Source organism: Symphalangus syndactylus, chromosome 18 (assembly GCF_028878055.3).
Source record: "Symphalangus syndactylus isolate Jambi chromosome 18, NHGRI_mSymSyn1-v2.1_pri, whole genome shotgun sequence".
NCBI classification, from domain to species: Eukaryota; Metazoa; Chordata; class Mammalia; order Primates; family Hylobatidae; genus Symphalangus; species Symphalangus syndactylus.
In genome coordinates, this window is record NC_072440.2 from 35,577,114 (window position 1) to 35,583,113 (window position 6,000).

Below are 6,000 nucleotides of genomic sequence, written 5' to 3' on the forward strand. Positions count from 1 at the left end.
ACATAACAATTCCCCACAGGGCTGCCTTATGCGTGGGGCAGAGATGTGATTCCAGGGTTAAGAAAAAGGCCCTCCATCTCCCACCTCCTCCCTGGAGTCTGCTCTTCCTTCCATAGGAAGCAAAGCCTTAAACCCACAATTAGATAAAGCTTGTAATGCAAATACACTACAAGAGAGATAATATGGCAATGTAGCTTTATTTGTATAACTTTATAAATGCCTAATTTAAGACTCAGAAATCATGCTGTATGAGAGTTGGAAGGGGAGGGAGTGCAAAGACACTGATGTAGTACAAGAGGGCTAGAAAAAGTGTCAAATTTGACTTTGCTTACTCCATCCTACTATCCCTTTTTATCAGAAGTTGTAAAAAGGTGTTAGTACAAGAGGGCTAGAAAAAGTGTCAAATCTTGATGTAGTTCAAGAGGGCCAGAAAAAGTGTCAAATCTTGATGTAGTTCAAGAGGGCTAGAAAAAGTGTCAAATCTTGATGTAGTTCAAGAGGGCTAGAAAAAGTGTCAAATTTGACTTTGCTTACTCCATCCCACTATCCCTTTTTATCAGAAGTGGTCCCTGAAACTACTGGGTAGTAAAGGATACTGTATTAGTCTGTTCTCACACTGCTAATAAAGACATACCCAAGACTGGGTAATTTATAAAGGAAAGAGGTTGAATTGACTCACAGTTCCACATGGCTGGGGAGGGCTCACAATCACAGCAGAAGGCGAATGAGGAGCAAAGTCACATCTTACATGGTGGCAGGCAAGAGAACTTGTGCAGGAAAACCCCCATTTATAAAACCATCAGATCTCGTGAGACTTATTCACTACCATGAGAAGAGTATGGGGGAAACTGACCCCATAATTCAATTATCTCCACCTGGCTACGCCCTTGACACGTGGGGCTTATTACAGTTGAAGGTGAGATTTGAGTGGGAACACAGTCAAACCATATCAGATGCCTTCTTGGGCTTTCAGCAAGAGTTGAACTGTCCATTGCTTAAGGCTAGTCCTGAGTGTATCACTTCTTCACTTACCTTCAAAGCTCCCTGGTTCTTTACTTGGCCATGTCCAGTCTACTGGTGATTCCATCAAAGGCATTCTTCATTTCTATTACAATGTCATTGATTTCTAGCATTTCCCTTTGATTATTTCTTAGAGTTGCCATCTCTCTGCTTACATCAACCATCTGTTTTCGCATATTATCTACTTTTTTCAGTAGAGCTTTTAACATATTAATCACAGTTACCACTCTAAATTCCGTTTCTGATTATTTCAACATATGTCATTTCTGAATTTGGTTTTGATGCTTGCTTTGTCTTTTCAGATTGTGTCTTTTCTTTCTTGCTTTTGGCATGCCATGTGACTTTTTTTTGAAAGCCTGACATGTTTGTATCAGGAATAGGAACTGAGGTAAACAGGCCTTTAGTGTGAGGACTTATGATAATCTAGCTAGGAATTGGGCTGTGTTTGCTGTTTGCCATCGCTACAGGTTTGAGGGCCTTCAAATTCCTCTAGTGTCCTTGTTTTGTCTCCTCTCTTGACTTTGAGCTTTCCCATGCACACCTCATCAGAGAGAATTTGGTCTCCATAGCTCTTTAGCTATAATCTACTATTGTTATTCTGGAGCCCTGCTGGTGTGGTGCTAAGGTATAGGGGAGAGAAATTCTGTAATATAATTAGTGGCATTATGTCTCTTATCTGTGACTTTAACAATTATGTTTCCATTGTATAGCCTTTATTTTCCCCTTAGATGAGAAAGAAAGGCTAGAGTGTACAGAAAGGTAAGGAATGCCCTTCCCATCCTTCCCCCAGCTGGGATAAGGCTCTGGTAGCCTTTTCCCTCACTGAGTAGGCCTTCGTTACGGAGAAGATTCTGGGCCTTTTTCACATTGGTTATTATTTCCCTCCCCCTGACAGAGCCATGAGGATATCTTTTTTCGATCTTCACTGTGAGAACCTGGTGAGGTTCTGAAGGTAAATCCAAGAAAGTATGGGTCTGCCCTAAGACTGTAGTCTCCAGTAGTTTCTTACTCTTATGCCAATCTACCGTCAGTCTCCAGTAAATCATCACTATTACCATTTAAGATTGTCTGCCAGTTTATTGATCCAGTAGCTTCTGCTCCAGGTAAGCAGATCCTGGCTGTCACTTTCTGGATTCATCTCTCTCTTTTCAGATTTTGGATGGTGGCTTGCCTGTAACCTCAGTTCCTGATGGGTCTAAGAAAAATCATTGATTTTTCAGTTCTTTCAACTTTTTCTTTTAAGGACAGGAGTAACGACTTTCAAGCTCTTTTTATGTCAGAGCTGAAACCAGAAGTCTATATTACTTGTTTATGCAACATCCCTTTGATGTTTCTACTGGCATAGATCTAAGTCTATGAGAAACATGACATATTTCTCTCAGTGCATTACTCTTGCGGATAAAGGACATTTTAAAAAGAATTTGAAGTGGCTGTAGTTTATTCACAGTTACACATAAATCAGGTCTGATAACAGAGGGTTGAGAGTAAAACAATAACTTTGAAAAGTAGAGCAATTAAATGGATTCTAAACTCTTATGAGACCCTCAGAATATAGAAGTATTCTTCGCTACCAAAATTACCCCTTCCCCATGAAATGCCATGTCAAACTCTCTTGATATGGGGCACAAGTTCATATAAACTAAATGTTTGAAAACAATTTTGAGTTCTATAAAACATCTCTCATTTTTCCAACTCTGATTCTTTGATCTGCCTCTGTAATTATTTTTAATACTGCCACACATATAATCAGTTTGCAAAAATTCTATGCATCTTGTAAGGGTCAGACCATATACTACTTCTGTTCACTTAGATTGAAACTTCTCCCACCTTATCTTTAATTATGGCAATGGTATGCTGGAGACAGTTCATACTGGCTGAGAAGAGCTGAATGTGTGGATATATCTCCTCAATTCCACGTTCAGTGACATCACATTGGTACATGAAATCAGCTATGATGAGAATATTTACACCATGGAAATTGGAAAACACTGTAAGTCAGAACTTATTTTCCCCTGCAGAGCCAGCTGAACATTTAATATGCACCACTGTGTGTGTCTGTGTATGTAGACAGATATAGATAAATAGATAGAGAAGCAGAGAGACAGAGGCAAAGAGATACATTATAGTTGTTTACATACTTATGTCTTACTCTATTCTGTAGCTCCTTGCATATAGTTGTACTGGGTAGGTGTTATTTTTTTCCTCTCAGGTATCCATTCCCTCCTTTTAATTGAGGAAGCATTGGTCCACTATTTCATTCCTGGTCACTTGGATGAGGCTTACTTCTCTCTTGGCTCCAGGGGCAGACATGAACTTGATAAAGTAGTATATTGGTTCCTTTCAGTCATAGTAATTGGTTTAAGAATAGTCACATAACATAAAATGAATCAATCACAGCCAATGGACACAAGCACTGGGGCTTAAGCTGGGACTCTTGGAAAACCACTGACTTTTCACTGAGGTCCTAAGTTGGAACTGGTGGTGGCCATTTAGCCAACACAATGGTTGAACCAGTCTAAGAATAAAGTCAATAAGGAGACAGAGGAAATTTCTGATAATTTTGATAGATCTATTTTTAAGTTGCATTCTTATTCAAGTATGTGAGCCAATATATACATATTTTTAATATCAATAGTTTGAATTGGGTTTCTGTCACTGGCAAGCAAAAGAGCCCTGACTAATGTAGTGAATAAAATACATTATAGTTAAAAAAATAATGATAACCCCACAGCAGCATAATGCCCAGTCTATGCAGAGGTCAACAATTATTTGTTTAATGAAAGAATGAATCTGATGTAAAATACAGATGCAAAGCTTGCTGTCAATGTGGTATATATTTATTTCTTCCCCAGAACCTTATTAAGTATTTGAATGGCTTGTTCATATCAGATTGCATTCATTTCTAAAGAGGAAGAAATTGTATCTTATTATATGAACTTTACTCCCTCTGTGCTGTTTGACTTTTATTTGTTATTTAAATAAGTAATTTCTTCAAATAAGTGAGATACAATAAGTACTACTGCCTTGGGCCTTTGAAGGCTAATTCCATTCTTTAAAACATAAAATGATTTATAAAAATTAATCATTATTCAATGAATAAGCTATTCGGAAGTACTATTTAGACATAAAAGAGGACATTAATCTAGGATGACAAAATAATCCAAAATAAAGCACAGATTTTCAAAAGGTGACAAATACTATAACTACCAAAAAACATAGAGGAAAATAGAACGATTTTTTAAAATTAAGTAACTGCCTAAAAGTCTGTACAATAGTTTCCTTCCCTGTTTGCATACTCTTTGGTTGCCACTACATATAACAATTTTGTGATATCTTTTCTCTAAAGAAAAATAGATAATCCAGTCTTTTCTCTAGAATAATAATTCTTTCTGAGAATTATTTGGAAGCCAAGGTTTTTCATTCATTAAACCAAACAAAACCCATGCCTTTTGTTGGCTGGTATTGGCCTCTTCTGTGCCCTATCATTTTTTGGCTACATGTGCTTAACTTTTAAACACATTGAGGAGGAAACTGTTTCATGTTTTGTCCATAAGTGTTCAGCTCAGGGAGAGGCAAAGGTCCTTTTACTTTCCTCAGTAACTAATGGAAATTTGTTATTAAAAAACCAGAAGTGGCAGTGCATTTATTTCATTTTAGAAGTTTTTTGTACAATAAGGTGGGGATGCTGAGAGCAATTTTCTTTTCATTACTTTATATCAAGTGGATTCAGCCTGCTCTTCTGTATGCTTTCCGGTTTTAGTTACTTCACTGGCTAATTGGGTGGTAAGCTAACTTTCTCCTTACCGTTTTATTTTCTCTTTTCAGTGATCAATTGCTGATACAGAAAACAACAGAAGACCATATTGGAAGAAATGCCACCCAGAGCTAGTCTACATGTTGCGCCTCAGTGTCATTTCATGCCCAGAGTATCAGTTCCAAGGAAAACCATGGAAACTGAGCCAGGTATTGGACTCAACATTGCATTATGTACTGCAATATTTTACCCCACAGCTAAATCAAGGGACAATGGAAGAGGCTACCTCTGGTTTTTTTTTAACATGAATGGATGTTGAATTCTATTGAAAGCCTTTTCTGCATCTATTGAGATAATCATGTGGTTTTTGTCTTTAGTTTTGTTTATTTGATGAGTTACATTTATTGATTTGCATATGTTAAACGAAACTTGCATCCCAGGGATAAAGCCTACTTGATTGTGGTGAATTGTTAGCTTTTTGGTATGCTGTTGGATTCAGTTTGCTAATATTTTCTTGAGGATTTTTGCATCTGTGTTCATCCAGGATATTGGTCTAAAGTGTTTTTTTTTTTTTGTGTGTGTGTGTGTGTATGTGTGTGTCTGCCAGGTTTTGGTATCAGGATGATGCTGGTCTCATAGAATGAGTTGGGGAGGAGTTTCTCCTTGTCAATTTTTTGGAACAGTTTTAGTAGGAATGGTGCTAGCTCTTCTTTGTACATCTTCTAGAATTCAGCTATGAATCTGGCTGGTCAAGGGATTTTTTTTGTGGTTGTTGGTAGGCTATTTATTACTGATTCAACTTCAGAGCTTGTAATTAGACTGTTCGTGGGTTCAGATTCTTCTTGATTCAGTCTTGGGAGGATGTATCCATTTCTTCTAGATTTTCTAGTTTGTGTGCATAGAGGTGTTCATAGTAGTCTGTTGGTTATTTGTATTTCTGTGGGGTCAGTGGTAATGTCCCCCTTGTCATTCCTAATTATGCTTACTTGGATGTTCTCTCTTTTCTTCTTTATTATTCTAGCTGTGGTCTATTTACCTTATTAATTTTTTCAAAGAATCAATTCTTGTCTTTGTTGATTTTTGGAATGGTTTTTAGCATCTCAGTTTCCATCAGTTCAGCTCTGATTTAGGTTATTTCTTGTCTTCTACTAGCTTTTGGGTTGGTTTGCTCTTGTTTATCTAGTTCTAATTGTGATGTTGTTCTAGTTGTGATATAGTTCTAGTTG

The 6,000-nt window shown here is 37.3% G+C and overlaps 1 long non-coding RNA gene across 1 annotated transcript in view; it reads left to right on the plus strand.

Annotated features, from left to right (window-relative positions):
- Window positions 1–4,899, plus strand: part of LOC129467805 (uncharacterized) — a 47,486-nt gene extending 42,587 nt beyond the window's left edge. The window contains exon 3 of the long non-coding RNA XR_008652477.2: window positions 4,846–4,899. This is a non-coding gene — a long non-coding RNA (uncharacterized lncRNA). The remainder of the gene's footprint in view (window positions 1–4,845) is intronic.
- Window positions 4,900–6,000: the final 1,101 nt, after the last annotated feature.